This window comes from Caretta caretta, chromosome 4, assembly GCF_965140235.1.
Source record: "Caretta caretta isolate rCarCar2 chromosome 4, rCarCar1.hap1, whole genome shotgun sequence".
Lineage (NCBI taxonomy): Eukaryota > Metazoa > Chordata > Testudines > Cheloniidae > Caretta > Caretta caretta.
Window position 1 is genome coordinate 76,187,209 of NC_134209.1, and position 17,927 is coordinate 76,205,135.

General features: G+C 41.3%; 1 long non-coding RNA gene across 1 annotated transcript; it reads left to right on the forward strand.

The window, feature by feature from the left end:
• The first annotated feature begins 114 nt into the window (after window positions 1-114).
• On the forward strand, window positions 115-13,377 carry LOC142071766 (uncharacterized). Its single transcript, XR_012667959.1, has 3 exons — window positions 115-272; window positions 13,081-13,199; window positions 13,294-13,377. It is a non-coding gene; the product is annotated as an uncharacterized LOC142071766 (long non-coding RNA).
• Window positions 13,378-17,927: the final 4,550 nt, after the last annotated feature.

Here is a 17,927-nt window from a genome sequence, read left to right on the forward strand (position 1 = left end):
ATCTCCCAAAGGCCAATTAAAACACACGTTATAACACAGATGCTCCTAACCATAGCAGAGGGTTGTGAAAAGAGGCACTGCAAGAGATGTGAGAACTGCTACAACAAAATACAGAGTAGTTGGAAAGAAAATAAAGTAGAAGACAATAGAAGCAAGGAAGATAAAAATGCAGTTTATTGCAATGTATGTTAAATGATGCAAAATTATTTTTGCAGATCCTCGGCCAGTGTAAATCACAATGATTTCAATGGAGCTGCATTGATTTATGCCAGGTGAGTTTCTCATCCATTATGTTGTTTGGTTTATATAACATGTTAAGATGCACACAAATTTGGGGCTTGATCCTTGGTCTTTAGATTGAGCCTGTGGTCCAATCCTGTCTGCTCTGAGTGTTACAACAACAGCAAAAAGGGGGGGTAGAAAGGGTGGGACACACCTGGAGGGAGACCTCCTGGCTAATCAGTGCCAGCATTGACAGCCACAGAGCAGGAGGTTTGGGGGGGTGGGGGTTAACTCTTTTGTGGCAGGCAGACCTTTTCTCTAGATAGTTTTTCCGTAGTGCCAGCATCTCCAGCTCTGTAATGCTTGTGCGCCACAAGAGCACTTTTACTGCACTGCTATTATTCTTCAAAGTATGCTAGTCAGATTAAAATGTTTTCAATGATCCTTAATAAAAAGGGAAATCACCATGATTTAGCATATACATATCACTTTACAGTACACATTCAAAGTGCTGTACTATGGAAAAATGTTTGTGCAATACCAGGGCACAGTGTAGTACTTGGATTGAGAAATCTTCTGTATAATTAATGTTTGTATTTAACATCTAAAATCATCAGGGTGTTTGCTTATTTCGGTTTGCTATCCCAGGAGTTTCTCTCCCCTCTTCCCATAGCACATGAAATGAATATCAGGGCTAAGGAGAATAAACCCTGTTAGAAGCAATTAGAAATCTGCTGGTATAATACAGTAGCTACACACAGTTTAAAAAAAAAAAAAAGATGGTGGCGACCAATAATTGGGTTACATCTATGCAGCATTTCAGCAGATAGTTACCCAGATAGCATGTAAATCAAATCGACCCGTTGCCATAGCACCCTAGAGCCGTGTTAGCAGTTTAATTTAACAGAGGTCATTGGATGGTAACATCAAGGAACAAATACTGAAAATTTTAACTGGAAAGAAGTGTTAGTACTTTGTAACTCATTGTGAGCTTTTTATTTTATAGAAGTTTTAGTCAGGGATTCAGTAAACCTGTTTTGGAAAAGGATGTATCTTTTAAAAAATCTGATTTTTTGGACCAAATCAAAGCTTCCATTGGGGTAGTCATACTAAAACAGGAGAGTAGAAGGAGGTGTAAACCCAAAGTAGACTCCTGTAGACATGATTGTGCCTGTGAAAGATAGGCACAATTTAGGGCTAGATTTTTAAGAGGATACTGAAGATACAGATAGACACTAGGTGCCTTTGAAACTCCTGCTAGGCACCTATCTTCCATTGGATTCAATGGCTGTGTTGCCCAATGGTGAGAGTCCACAGTCATATAGCCCAGTAGCAAGAGAGTAAGTGGCTGGGGTAGGGGAACCCAGACATACTCCACCAGATTTCAGCCAAGGGCTCAAAAACAATTCAAAATATGTGGGTGAGGGGGCAGTTGCCCCTACATCTGTTCCCTGGGCCACTTCCTACCCCAGCTTTGGTTCCTCTGTTGGTGCCACTAGTCTGTCTTAGGGTCCCTCTTGGAGTTCTCTCTGGTTACTTTGTAGAGGGTCTCCCTCTATCTGTGGTGACTTGTGTCATAAATGTAAAGGGAAGGGTAAACCCCTTTAAAATCCCTCCTGGCCAGAGGAAAAATCCTCTCACCTGTAAAGGGTTAAGAAGCTAAAGGTAACCTCGCTGGCACCTGACCAAAATGACCAATGAGGAGACAAGATACTTTCAAAAGCTGGGAGGAGGGAGAGAAACAAAGGGTCTGTGTCTGTTGGTATGCTGTTTTGCTGGGCGGGGATAGAACAGGAATGGAGTCTTAGAACTTTTAGTAAGTAATCTAGCTAGGTATGCGTTAGATTATGAGTTCTTTAAATGGCTGAGAAAAGAATTGTGCTGAATAGAATGACTATTTCTGTCTGTGTGTCTTTTTTGTAACTTAAGGTTTTGCCTAGAGGGATTCTCTATGTTTTGAATCTAATTACTCTGTAAGATATCTACCATCCTGATTTTACTGCTATTAAAAGTCTTCTTGTAAGAAAACTGAATGCTTTTTCATTGTTCTCAGATCCAAGGGTTTGGGTCTGTGGTCACCTATGCAAATTGGTGAGGATTTTTACCAAACCTTTCCCAGGAAGTGGGGTGCAAGGGGGGGAGGATTTTGGGGGGAAAGACGTGTCCAAACTACGTTTTCCAGTAAACCCAGTTAGAGTTTGGTGGTGGCAGTGGTTATTCCAAGGACAAAGGATAAAATTAATTTGTACCTTGGGGAAGTTTTAACCTAAGCTGGTAAAAGTAAGCTTAGGAGTTTTTCATGCAGGTCCCCACATCTGTACCCTAGAGTTTAGAGTGGGGGAGGAACCTTGACAACTTGTCATTCTTGGGCCCCACGGCTGAAGGGTCTGCAGCAGCTTGACCGTAAGGGCCTGGTGCTGGCCTGTTGGAGCCTCAGCAGCTCCTCTGCAGGAGGCTGCAACACCCAACTCTCTCTCCCCCTCTGTCTGCCCAGACTGAACTGAGCTGCTCCCTTTTGGACTCTGCCTCCACAGGTCGTGTACCCAGTGAGATGGGGCTTCCTGGGTCCAGAGCAACTCCTTAACTCTCACTTCACCACTGTGGGGTTCATACACCCCGTCATAGACCCCTAGATAAGAGTACTATTGCAGAATATGGAGCTGTGAAGACTGCTCTTTTTGGATAGATTGGGCGGGGGGGAGAGTTGAAGGGAAAGGAACCAGCCTAGGGAACCCTGTTCCTCCAGGGAGCAAGCCATACATCTTCACTAGTACTTGACAGACTGGTGATGCAAGTCCAGGACCAGTAGAGATTAATAGACATAGCAGCAGAACAATATTTGGAAAGTCTGCCTGGGAGGACACAGTTGAGAGTGCTGGCACCACGCTGACGGAAGCTGTACAGTAAAGGGAAGTCAAAAGTTGCTGCATGTATGCAAATGAATTAGTTCTGAAAATGTTTTTTACTGCCTCATGACTGCAGACAGCTGGGCAGTATTGTGTGATATGATATGAGAGCATCAAACAAGAGAACAAAGTCTAAAAAGGATTGAGAGTTTGTATGAAATTTTGTCACTTGCCTCATCAAGGGGGAGAAAAGGATTGTTTTAAAAATAGGGCAACATGGGGCAGGAGTCAAACATGTAAGTTGAGCAGTTAGATGTTATCCAGCCTGCTAGCAGCCCTTTTTTTCCCCATACCTGACGTACAGCAGAACTTATGACTCATAGGTCTTATTTTTCATCATCCCTGAAAGAACAGACTCCACAGCACTTCCAAAATTGCATTACAAAAGGGAGTTGACATTAGCTCATGCTGCAATTTACTGCGATTTGTTCAGAGTACAACTAAAGAAGGAGATGTTTTTGAATGAGATATAGTCCCTCTCTTGCCCATAAAGTTCAGCAAGCCCAAGGTAAGGTGTATGGGAAATATACACAGGCATTCACACATCCTGAATATTTTTATTATCCCCTTTTAAAAATTAAAAGCAATTAGTTTAAGGAATTGGATATGTTCTTAGTACTTTAAAGATAGAGTGGTTTCAGAGTAACAGCCGTGTTAGTCTGTATTCGCAAAAAGAAGAGGAATACTTGTGGCACCTTAGAGACTAACCAATTTATTTGAGCATAAGCTTTCGTGAGCTACAGCTCACTTCATCGGATGCATACTGTGGAAAATACAAAAGATGTTTTTATACACACAAACCATGAAAAAATGGGTGATTATCACTACAAAAGGTTTTCTCTCCCCCCACCCCACTCTCCTGCTGGTAATAGCTTATGTAAAGTGATCACTCTCCTTACACTGTGTATGATAATCAAGGTGGGCCATTTCCAGCACAAATCCAGGGTTTAACAAGAACGTCTGAGGAGGGGGGGGGATTAGGAAAAAACAAGGGGAAATAGGCTTGAATAGAGACTGGGAGTGGCTAAGTCATTATGTAAGGTAACCTAAGTTAATTGTATCCAATTTGCAAATGAATTCCAATTCAGCAGTCTCTCGCTGGAGTCTGGTTTTGAAGTTTTTTTGTTGTAATATCGCAACTTTCATGTCTGTAATCGCGTGGCCAGAGAGATTGAAGTGTTCTCCGACTGGTTTATGAATGTTATAATTCTTGACATCTGATTTGTGTCCATTTATTCTTTTACGTATAGACTGTCCAGTTTGACCAATGTACATGGCAGAGGGGCATTGCTGGCACATGATGGCATATATCACATTGGAAGATGTGCAGGTGAACGAGCCTCTGATAGCGTGCCTGATGTTATTAGGCCCTGTGATGGTGTCCCCTGAATAGATATGTGGGCACAGTTGGCAACGGGCTTTGTTGCAAGGATAGGTTCCTGGGTTAGTGGTTCTGTTGTGTGGTATGTGGTTGCTGGTGAGTATTCGCTTCAGGTTGGGGGGCTGTCTGTAGGCAAGGACTGGCCTGTCTCCCAAGATTTGTGAGAGTGTTGGGTCATCCTTCAGGATAGGTTGTAGATCCTTGATAATGCGTTGGAGGGGTTTTAGTTGGGGGCTGAAGGTGAAGGCTAGTGGCGTTCTGTTATTTAATTTGTTAGGCCTGTCCTGTAGTAGGTGACTTCTGGGAACTCTTCTGGCTCTATCAATCTGTTTCTTCACTTCTGCAGATGGGTATTGTAGTTGTAAGAATGCTTGATAGAGATCTTGTAGGTGTTTGTCTCTGTCTGAGGGGTTGGAGCAAATGCGGTTGTATCGCAGAGCTTGGCTGTAGACAATGGATAGTGTGGTGTGGTCAGGGAGAAAGCTGGAGGCATGTAGGTAGGAATAGCGGTCAGTAGGTTTCCGGTAGAGAGTGGTGTTTATGTGACCATCGTTCACTAGCACTGTAGTGTCCAGGAAGTGGATCTCTTGTGTGGACTGGACCAGGCTGAGGTTGATGGTGGGATGGAAATTGTTGAAATCATGGTGGAATTCCTCAAGGGCTTCTTTTCCATGGGTCCAGATGATGAAGATGTCATCAATATAGCGCAAGTAGAGTACGGGCATTAGGGGACGAGAGCTGAGGAAGCATTGTTCTAAGTCAGCCATAAAAATGTTGGCACACTGCGGGTACCCATAGCAGTGCTGCTGATTTGAAGGTATACGTTGTCCCCAAATGTGAAATAGTTATGGGTGAGGACAAAGTCACAAAGTTCAGCCACCAGGTTAGCTGTGACATTATCGGGGATAGTGTTCTTGACGGCTTGTAGTCCATCTTTGTGTGGAATGTTGGTGTAGAGGGCTTCTACATCCATAGTGGCCATGATGGTGTTATCAGGAAGATCACCGATGGATTGTAGTTTCCTCAGGAAGTCTGTGGTGTCTCGAAGGTAGCTGGGAGTGCTGGTATCATAGGGCCTGAGGAGGGAGTCTACATAGCCAGACAATCCTGCTGTCAGGGTGCCAATGCCTGAGATGATGGGGCACCCAGGATTTCCAGGTTTATGGATCTTGGGTAGTAGATAGAATATCCCAGGTCGGGGTTCCAGGGGTGTGTCTGTGCGGATTTGATCTTGTGCTTTTTCAGGGAGTTTCTTGAGCAAATGCTGTAGTTTCTTTTGGTAACTCTCAGTGGGACTGGGAGTGGCTAAGTCATTATGCAAGGTAACCTATTTCCCCTTGTTTTTTCCTACCCCTCCCCCCTTCCTCAGACGTTCTTGTTAAACCTTGGATTTGTGCTGGAAATGGCCCACCTTGATTATCATACACATTGTAAGGAGAGTGATCACTTTACATAAGCTATTACCAGCAGGAGAGTGGGGTGGAGAGAGAGAAAACCTTTTGTAGTGATAATCACCCATTTTTTCATGGTTTGTGTGTATAAAAACATCTTCTGTATTTTCCACAATATGCACCCGATGAAGTGAGCTATAGCTCACGAAAGCTTATGCTCAAATAAATTGGTTAGTCTCTAAGGTGCCACAAGTACTCCTTTTCTTTTTTTAAAGATAGATTATTATTTCTTCCACATTAGCTCCACATAAGAAAAGCAAACAGTTTGGCCAGAATAAAGACTGTCCCCAGCTTTTACTCAATCCTTCAACTAAGATTGAAACACAATCATTTTCAAAAGACCATTTTATTTTATGCTTGAAGAAAATCCATGCACAAAAAGATACAACATAAAGAAACATTTTCATTTTGACTGTTCAATGTGATCTCAAAGAAAGATCTAATAAATGCAACACATTCAACATGCTTAAAAATACATCTTTAATCTTCAGTATGTAGTGAGAAGTTCTGATTTTCTTATACAGAGAAACCTTTTATTCTCTGGTTACATTTGAATGATCTTTTCATCAAATTCTGGAAGGGGCAGCCACACTTGATTAAAAGGTACCAACTCTCTCTTTGAAGTCATCTATCAATTTTTTCCATTGAGAATATGTCACAGATTTTCTATACCACCCAGTACAATCACGGGGCTCTTGTCTTTTCCAGAAGTGTTCAAACTGCATATCTAGCTGCCACCAGTAAACATGTTGTTTGGTCAGCTTCATAGTGAGTATATCCCCAAGTGATAACCCCAGTAAAGTCTTCAAGGGATCACAGAAATGTAGGACTGGAAGGAACTCGATAGGCCATCTAGTCCAGTGCCCTGCACTGAGGCAGGACTAAGTATTATCTAGCCCACCCCGACACTGTTTGTCAACCTGTTTTTAAAAACCTTCAAATGACAGAGATTCTACAGCCTCCCTAGGTAATTAGTTCCAGTGCTTAACTATCCCCTCTGTCCTCCCCCCAACACGTCTAACCTAAATCTCCCTTGCTGTAATTTAAGCCCATTACCATTTGTCCTGTCCTCAGTGATTAAGGAGAACAATTTTTCACACTCTTCTCTATAGCAATTTTTATGTATTTGAAGACTTACATCCTCCCTCAGGCTTCTCTTCTTCAGAACAACCAACTCAATTTTTTAAAATCTTTCCTCAGAGGTCATGTTTTCATCACTTTTGTTTCTCCTCTGGAATTTCTCCAATTTGTCCACATCTTCTCCAAAGTGTGATGCCCAGAACTGGACACAATAATCCAGCTGAGGCCTTATCAGGGCTGAGTGGAGTGGAAGAATTACTTCTCATGTCTTGCTTACAACACTTCTGGTAACACTTCCCAGAATGATTTTAGCTTTTTTCGCAATAGTATTACATTGTTGAATCATATTCAGTTTCGTCTATAATTCCCTAGGTTGTCCTTAGGTACTATATCCCTATATCCTTTTCTAGTCCTCTAGGATCTTTCCCATCCTCCATGAGTTCTCAAAGATACTTGCTAATGGCCCAGAGATCTCTTCAGATAGTTCCTTAAGTATTCTGGGAACTATTTCATCAGGCTGTGCAGTCTTTAAGACATCTAATCTAAATAATTCTTAATATGTTCTTTTCCTATTTTAGCATCTGATCCTACCCCATGAGACATGAGTTGTCATGAGGCAGCTTGACTCCTTCCGTTTTCAAAGGGTACTGATATAACTGTGGTCCACTATTCTTGAACTTTAAGGCAGTCCCTCAAAATATGGGGAATGGTGCCAATCATTTGGTCACTTCCTCCAGCAAAGATAAGGTGTCCTTATGAAGTTTTATAAGGCTGAAGACGGGCAAAATACCACTTGAACAATGGAAATTATTTTATGGTGATGTACAGAGTCCTTTGCCATATCACTGAGCACTGTTCAAGAAATATCCTGACCTATAACCTACTATTACCATATAATTAAAGTTTATATTTCCCATCATTTTTGAGATTGAAAGAAGTTTATAAACCTTTTCAAAACTTTCTTGTGACAGAGTCTGTCTTGGTGGAGCCCCCATGTAACCAAATGGGGCACTGCTCATCCTGTGACAGGATCTTTGACAATTAGTTATTGCCTCTCATGGGGTTCAGTACAGAGGGCTTTAGCCCTCTGGCTAAGACACACTTGAGACCCACCCCTTCTGGGGTATTAAAGCACCAAAATAAGAAGAATGCTAAGAACTCAAAACAGGGCCACCCAAGAAGTCCTCAGCCGGACCCCGTCCTACTCAGGGCTTGTCTTCATGAAGTCAATCCTTTGGTCAGTCTCCATGGGTCCAGACCGTCTCATCCACCAGCAGGCTACTCCAGGCAGCAAGCTATCCCTGACTCTTGGCCAAAACCAAACTTCCCTCACAAGGGAGAAGCCAAGCTCTGCTTTCCACCCACCCTAGTCAGTCCCAAACTTAGCGAGGCCTTCTTTTAACTTCCCTCTCCACACTTGAGATCTGCTGTAGGCATAGCAGTGGCGCCAGTCGTGTCTGCAGGCCCTCATTACATTTCTCCCTTTGCCAATGTTAGTGCCATCACTATTTATTCATATTTTTGCTCATTTCTAGACTTCTGAGTTTCATTTGGCATGAGAAGTAGAAATAATGAACTATTACACTTAGCTCTTGTATACTATTTTAATCTACCAGATATTGCCCTCAAATAATGGACAAATGCAATTTTACCCAATACTATTCAAGCCTTTAGGCTCAGAGACCCAAAGACAATGGAAGTCAATGCAGTCTCTCTATTGACTTCACTCTGAGTTGGATCAGACCATAAGTGGGTTTTAATAATAGGAACTAGGTCTCTAGCAATGTTAATCATATAAGAATTCTCAGGACTTCCCTTCCCTTATTTATCTGATGAAGACAAATGGTGATTTATATTACTTAGAAAGTAGAAACTGGAATTAAATATCTTATCTGATTATGTGGTGCTATATAAACAGTGTTTAAGTGAATGTGAATTTCTCAAACTCATTCTGAGTTTAGAAAGTTCTCAGGTATTGCTCAGTGAAAAAAGAACATTTTCAGTTGTCACCTTACCTAGAATCATGCAATTCTCCAGATTATGTGGTGCTCCATAAATGATAGAAATCATACTTTTTGACAAACTATGTCACCATGCCAGAAAGAAACATGATTTAACAGTTTGTCTGAAGGATCCTCTAGAACAATTTTCAAGCTCAGGTAACATTACTACCCTTGTCCCCACCTTGTGTTTGTTTTTTTTAAATATCAGCTTAGAAGAATCATAAAAGTTAGAAACGTTTGAGGTCATTTACTCTATTCTTCTGTCAAGAAACAACTGTTCCCTTTTATACATTTGCTAGTGTCTTGTCCACACTGATTTTAAGTGTTCCAAAAAGTGGGACCCCCACCACTTTTATTGGGAGACTATGCCACAGTCAAATATATTTGACTCTAAGGATGTATCTTTACTATTCTTTCCAATTTTTTTCCATTCTTAATTTCGTCCCTTTGGTGTTAGTTGTACCCCCTTGTAAATAGTCCCTCTCCATCTTCAGTGTTCATATGCTTCAGTATTCATATCAAAGATTTGTAAAATACTATCATGTCTCCCCCAGTATTTTCCTCTTAGTAATATGATATTTTATTAATGTGGTTTCCAGAGTTTCTGAGCAATAGCAACCCCTTTTGACTTCGGTGGGAGCTCTGGACGTTAACACGTTTGAAAGTCAAGCAATACATGCCTTTTCTTTTTAAGTCAGTCTCTGAAGCAATGATTTGATTTGATTTTTTTTCTCTTCTCTGAGCACCTTTCCACTTATTAATATCTTTCCAGTGGTGAGGTGCCCAGAGCTAAATGCAATATTTCAAGGTTTTTCTTCTAGAGCTATAGAGAGAGAGGCTATTACTTAGCTATATGACATTACTTCAATGTATACTGCCCTAAACTGCAGTGGAGTTCTGTATTTCCATCAAATTCATAATGATTACATTTGATTGCAGCTCCATATTGTTTATGCATTCAATATCCTACACAATCTGTAAGGCCTTCATTCATTTAGATTCTTACGAATGTGTCTAACCTAAGTACTATACATGTCCTTAAGCACCTTTGTGAGGCAAAGGGAGGCCTGTAAGTGAAAACAGAGTGCCAGAATTGGGATTTTTAAGACAGACTTTAAGTCTAACCTTTCATCCAAATATTGTGTGTCAAATGTTGTTCAGAGTTCAGCCACAATGCCAAAATATAAAAAGGGAAGTTAAGCATCTGTCTGCAGAATAAAGGACTGCTCCTGTGTGTGCATGAATGATAGAGTGGGATTGGTGTTTTCCTATTATTTCAGTTTCAATTATTTGCTAGTCTGGCATTTTAAAAAAAAATTCGTTTCTGGATTCTTGTAGGATGAATGGACTGACTGACTCATGATCAAGAAAACACTTACAGACCTGCTGACTGACTGGATGTCTTTTTGAATCCACAGATTTCATAGAATCATAGAATATCAGGGTTGGAAGGGACCTCAGGAGGTCATCTAGTCCAACCCCCTGCTCAAAGCAGGACCAATCCCCAATTTTTGCCCCAGATCCCTAAATGGCCCCCTCAAGGATTGAACTCACAACCCTGGGTTTAGCAGGCCAATGCTCAAACCACTGAGCTTCCCTCCCCCCATTTACTGGATTTACGGATCCAGAAGTTCCTGGAATGGATTGACTTTTTGTTTGCATAAGGTTTTGTATAATATAACCCCAATTCGCATAATCCTATTTGCATAACAGGAGCCCATTTGTTGCTTCTGAAGTTACTGGTGAGTTTCCCATTCTTTTTTGCCAAGGAACTCCTCAGGAGTCACAAGAGTGGGGGGAGAGGAAACCCTGCCAGGCCACAATTTTCAAGAGCTGAAGATAAAGAACACACTGCTTTGGCTATGTCTCCCATTGCCATGGCTGCTTGCTGGTCCTATTGGTCACTAGCCTCTACCCCTGCAAACCTACCATGCCTGACAAAGAGTCCTGTGTTTTCACTCTCCCGGCTGGCTACCAAGGGATAGGAGTTCAACAGTGTGCAATATCACAGTGGTTCTCAACCAGGAGTCTGGGGGCCCCTTGAGGGGCCATGAGCAGGTTTCAGGGGGGCCTCCAAGCAGGGCCAGCATTAGACTCTGTGGGGCCCGAGGTAGAAAGCCAAAGCCCCACTGCATGGGGCTGAAGCCAAGGGCCCTGAGCCCCACCACCTGGGGCTGAAGCTGAAGCCTGACTAATGTAGCTTTGCAGAGTCCCCTGTGGCATTGGGCCACAGGCAACTGCCCAGCTTGCTACCCCCTTACGCTAACCCTGGCTTTTCTATGCAGAAAACCAGTTGTTGTAGCACAGGTGGGCCATGGAGTTTTAAGAGCATGTTGTGGGGGGGCCTCAGAAAGAAAAAGGTTGAGAACCTCTACAATATCAAACATTTGGCACCTGCAAGCAAGCCAGCAAATCCATTGACAAACCAGATGAGCTGAGAAAACCATCAGCTAATCTTTTCAATCACTTACCTGAGTCTCCTTCCCTTCCATTTGATACACACCCTTGTTGTATCTTGTGTTAAATTCATTGTAATCTTTTAGGGCTTATCTCATACTAATAGGATGCTACCAAGGGCATCTACATCAGTGGTTCCCAAACTAGGGGCACCGCTTGTTCAAGGAAAGCCCCTGGTGGGCCGGGCTGGTTTGTTTACCTGCCCGTTTCCACAGATTTGGCCGATCGCAGCTCCCAGTGGCCATGGTTCCCTGCTCTTGGCCAATGGGAGCTGCAGGAAGCGGTGCGGGCCAAGGGACATGCTGGCCACCGCTTTCCACAGCCCTCATTGGCCTGGAGTGGCAAACCGCGGCCACTGGGAGCTGCGATCGGCCAAACCTGTGGATGCGGCAGGTAAACAAACCAGCCCGGCCCGGCCCGGCCCGCCAGGGGCTCTCTCTGAACAAGCAGCACCGCTAGTTTGGGAACCACTGCTCTACATGATACTCTTACAAATCATAAAAATTAGTAAAACATAGACCTTAAACTAGAAGAAAGAACTGATGGCCCTTGGAATAGGGCAATGTAACAGATAAAACTATTACCAGTACATTGATACCTGAAAAATAACTTTGTAAAAGGAGTCCAGAAAAAACGTTAACTACAAACTTTGTCCAATGCAGCATATGCAACAATGGACTGTTATGGGAACTATAAACAGTCATTTCATAAAAGTCTGTTATATATTCCTCAGAAGAGAGACATCTGTGGAAGAGAGAGTGATCCCAGGGGGCTGTTCAAAATGATCTCAAATGTATAACTGGGGAAGACTCCAAGGAGGCAGAGAGGGGAGATAACAAGGCACTTTATATGAGAGGAGAAGGACTCCTATTTGGAGACAAAAGTCTGGGTTTCTGAGAAGGTGTCTCCAAAGGGTGAGGGAGAAAGAGAAACGGAACAGTGAAGATGTGCTCTTAATTTAGGTATATCTCATCCACTGCTTTCCCTGCAACTAATTTTGTTAGTGTATCAAAAAAATCTAGTTTGGCAAGATTTATTCTTTATCAGCAGCAGCAGCAGCTGCTGCTTATTACCCATGGTTTTGTTACCCTGGTTTTCCCTCACAGATGTTTTGAGGCCCTTCACTTAGGGGTCACAATAAGGTCACATTTATCCTTAACATCTTTATACTGTTAACAAATTGCATTTCTCATTAAATTCAGTTCGTGCTCCCTTGACCACCTCAGCAACACGCATGTTCGCAACCAGCAAGCCAAATTCCTTTCACAAGGTAAATCACTACAGTTTTAAAACCAAGAACATCATTTAATACTATTTATTATTCTCAATACATTCTTTACCATGAAAAGTATTAACAGAAATCTTAGGCTAATACAAACAGCTGTGCTTTTTAATGGTCAGTGTTAATGTCCATTACACTCATGCAGGACCAGATGCATCCAAAGAATTCTAAAGAATCTGTAAAAGGTCATGATATAAAGTAAATTCTTGCTTTCTTCTGCACAGCTCTTTATGCATGAAATAAACTCTTAGAGCTAGTCTGTAAGGTTTCTAAACTGTCCTCTCTCCAATCCTTCCAGATTTTGCAATGATGCCCTCAATAATTACCAGTTGACAGTGCCAAGGTGGAGAGCCAGCGGGGATTATGGATGTTTATATTAATTAAATAAACTAATTCAGGACCATCAAGTTAGGCTAGGTAAGTGCATATGTACACATGTGATCTTATTACTATTAGCCTCATCTTCTTGCCCCTTTGTTACTTTCACTTGTTGCATCTTGTATTATATTAGGTTCCAATGCTGTGCTGAGAACTATGCAAGTGGACGCCTGCACATGAATGGAGCCCTATGACTTCAGTGGGGGTGAGCTGTAGCTCACGAAAGCTCATGCTCAAATAAATAGGTTAGTCTCTAAGGTGCCACAAGTACTCCTTTTCTTTTTGCGAATACAGACTAACACGGCTGTTACTCTGAAACAGATCCAACCATGAGGTTCTCAGTGCAGGACTGAGCCCTTAGATAGTAAGCACTTTCAGGGCTGGATTTCCACCTTACACACTCCTAGGCACAGCATCTTCAGCCCTCCCCACCCCCACAACTGGCCTTTGTGTTGCACACAGTTTTAGAGGTGTAAGGCACCCCTAGAATGCCGGTGCCCCTAGACACGTGTCTACTCTGCCTAATTGGAAATCTGGCCCTGAGCACTTTGGGTAACTCAATGTCTTCCTTTATTTTTTTGCAGAGCCAGCAGAATGAGGGTGTCAGAATCCCAACAAGGGCAGTCATAGCCAAGGGTCAGAGCAGGGGCAAACCTGAGGCCGGGAATAGCCAAGAAGTTCATCATCAGATCTAGGCCAGGGTCGATACCAAGGGTCAGAGTCCAAGTCAGGTTTCAGGTTCTGAGTCAGGAGTCAAAATCGAGCCAAGGTCAAGCAAGGAATTCAAGAGCAAGGCACAGAAACAGTCATAGTAGCTACAGAAGAGCTATACTGTTATCCATCTACTTCCTGGGTTTATATAGGGCATGGAGCCAATCAGGAGCCATAGGGCTTCTATCTGTCAAACCCTTGAGGTGGAATTTTCCGTGGTCTATGTTCATAGAGGGTCATGGAAAGTGGAGCACAAACTAGTTACAACAGCTGCTGTGTAGCAGCCTGGAGACATTAGTGTCCTGTTAGCTCTGAAGGCCTGGGTTCTAGACATGTGGGGCCTTACAGTGGGGCTGATCCTTAGTGTGGCCTTTTAGCACTATTGCAATACAATAATAGCAGCACAAAGAAATAGTAGTTCTTTATTTAATAACCTGCCTTTTATTATTGTTCCCCCTTCTATAATTTATATTTCAGCGTTTTTAATCCTAACCCTTTTCTCTACCTTGGATAATTATGACATGACCCAGATAACAAGTGATGTGAGATCTTTCCCTGACAGTAGCACTTTTGCCAAAGGACTTCATGCTAGTAAATTTGAGCTGCTTTTCAGCAGCTAATCCTCAGAGGGACACCTTCTGTCTTAGTTGTCATATCAAACGTTATCGCTGTCATGTCTGTTTATAAGCATCTGTACTTTTATTGTCAACAATCTGTTGTTTTTTTTTTTAAATCCCTGCACATTGTTTGGAAATGTGGGGACATATGAATTATGATAGATGGACTGTGGCCTGATTTCTTTTGCTGCTGTAATTAGTCCACAAAACTTGTACCTGCAAATGAATTACAGATGCAAATCTGAGCACTTACAGATGAAACTACTTAGTACACAACTACTTACACCTTAAAACTGTGGGTGTAAGTTTTGTGGGATCACATTGCATGTCGCCAACTGAAAATGTGGGCTGCAGTATGTAGCCATCATAACAGCCACCATAGGACACTAAGCTTATACAGCAAACAATACCTCTGCAAATACCATACACTTGTGCAATCCTTTGTATGTACACAAAGTTATCTTGCATAACTTTTAATAAGACTGAAAATAACATAGATTCAGTTTTGGTGAGTAGCAGTAATATAATATTGATGAGTATATTTGACACCAAAACAAATGAAGGAAAAAAAAATCATTTTTTCCTTTTGTATATATCAAGGAAAGAATCTATTCTCCGTTAGAAAGAGAACTTATTTGCCATCTCCTGCCAAAGCAGAATTATGTTCTCTTTTGATTAAATTGTCTGAGGAAAAGTAAATATCATGTCCTTGAAAAGCCACATAATCTGAAGACTACAACTATTCATCACTTAACATGGAATGATAATGCTATTCAGTTCTTACAGTGTGAGTGCACCAAATATTTGTTTTCTGTTTATGAAGAAACTAATGAGCAAATAATAACATTTTCCACTAAGACGTTCAAACATTTGTAACAGAATTTTTTCAAGACTTCTTAAGATTGTATGAATATTTTCTTTAAGATTGAACCATAGAGAGTGATAATTTTCTTCATAACAGCCTCACATAGAGACAATCTCAGGGCACTTCTGCTTAAACAGGAGATAAGGAGAAAAATGGGAACAGAATGGGACCCAACTTTATTGTAGTCAATAGAAAGATACTTATTGATTTCAGTGGGTTTGGGATCGGTATCTACCAAAATTCCTTTAAACTGCATAGTTTAATCTCCCATTGCTGCTAAAGATATTTACATAGATAAATCCCAATAATACTAAAAGAATTTACATGTAGTATTGAAATTGATGCAGGAGGTAAGTTATGTACAACACAATTTCACTTCCCTTTCCTGCACTTCAGCCCATCTCTTTGAGAAGTATAGACCAGAGTCTATCCTATTAGGGCTTTTCACAAATCATTATACAGAGTCACACCCTATCACTATTGTATTCAAAGCCCTGAATGTATGTGTAAGTAACAGTCAGTTTCAGAGACAATAGCTGTTTTAATAATTGGGGCATAGCAGGCCTACTTAAAATTGTTAGCCTGACTGGTGAAAAGTGGGTAAAGGTTCATGAATTGTCACAATAATCTGCTATAACAATATATAACATTGGTTAAGGGGCACATGATTTATGAGGAGACGCAGACGGAACTGGGGTTATTTAGTCTGCAGAAGAGAAGAGTGAGGGAGAATTTGATAGCAGCCTTCAACTACCTGAAGGGGGGTTCCAAAGAGGATGGAGCTAGGCTGTTCTCAGTAGTGACGGATGACAGAACAAGAAGCAATGGTCTCAAGTTGCAGTGAGGGAGGTCTAGGTTGGATATTAGGAAACTATTTCACTAGGAGGGTGGTGAAGCACTGGAATGGGTTACCTAGGGAAGTAGTGGAATCTCCATCCTTATAGGTTTTTAAGGTTTGACAAAGCCCTGGCTTGGATGATTTAATTGGTATTGGTCTGCTTTGAGCAGGGGGTTGGACTAGATGACCTCCTGAGGTCTCTTCCAACCCTAATATTCTATGATTCTATGAAATCTTTAAAGATTATGTAAAATAAAATTTCCAAACATAATTGTGTCTTAGTTTTAAGGGCTAATATCCCATGGTCTACCAGTACCACAATCAAAAGATTTGTTTTAATTGGAAAGGAGTATTGGGGAAGTCCTCACTTTGTTTGCATGTACTGCTTCATAAAAGCAAACTGTGTACACAGTCTGGTTACTGGTGGTATAAAAATCTTCTCCTCTACAACTTCTGCCATCTGAAATGGTATTGCTGTAGCTCACTGATTCTATGTTCATGTTCAGATTTCATCTAAATATATATCATGTATCCCTTGCCTGCTCCATTTAACTTTTCAGTTCTTGTGATATTTATTTTAATTGTGTTACTTACAGCTAAGTGTAATTATATTAACTCTAAGAGACTGAAGGATACACTGTCAGCTAATGTAATTTTCCACCAAAGTCAATGGGTGTCTGTCAGTTGATTTCAATGGGCTCTGGGTAAATCCTTTAGTTTATATGAAAGACAAAATCCACTATGTTTAGGGAAATTATCATTTCTTCCTGTCTATAACTGATTTGATTTGATTTAATTTAATAATAGTGAAATTGAAGACTTTACCTCTAGCCAAGTATAAGCAACAGACTGATAGTATCTGCCACAGAGCTTTGCCAAAACATCACGATATGCAACCCCCACACCTGCTATTGCTCTCCTTGTGTTGTCCAGACTGAAGAATACCAACCCTGTGAAATGGTGTAAAATTTTCTGGTGTTTTTTTATAATTAGGATGACAGACCACAAAAGGTATATTTAATGGATACCTCAGTGAATCCATTTAACTTAATGAGAATAGGATCAGGCCCAGAACAGAAAATAAACTAAGGTAGACAAGGTGTAAATAGGAAATTCAGAGATGTCACATGTCATGTAACAGCTAAATATTTTGTTGAGTCCTATTTACAGCTCCCTTCTCCCCACCATGCTTTGTGCTAATTGGCAGACTCAGCAGAGAGGCCAAGAACTGCATGGGTCATTAAGACTGTTTCTCCTAGCCCAAAATCCCCATTCAGAGTTGAAGCAAGTTGGCAGGACAGCTGTAAGCGGGAAATTTGCTCACTACTGCCCTGGAAGACTTAATTTACTAAGGCTGCCAATCCTATCTCTTTCACCAACAGTTAATTTTTAAGATTAAGTTTATGGTTATATGCAAATTATTTGCAAACATGAAATTATCATATTAAATAATGTGCATAAAATATCACATATGGAGCTGCACACATTTGGTGGCTATAGAAATAAAGAGACTAACCAGAGATATTAAGTGAGAGAGGTCTCTCTGGAAGAGAGGTACATGCAAATTCAGAAACTTCATAACAGTAAACCCTGAGAGCCAGATGAAGTTTATCAAAATTCCAAAATAGGTAAAATATGAAACTACTGAATTCCAAACATAGAATATATCCTTCAAACGTCACCTTTCTCTGAGACTTGGTAAGTGGTCAACATGGGATTTATCTTTTAAAGAGTAG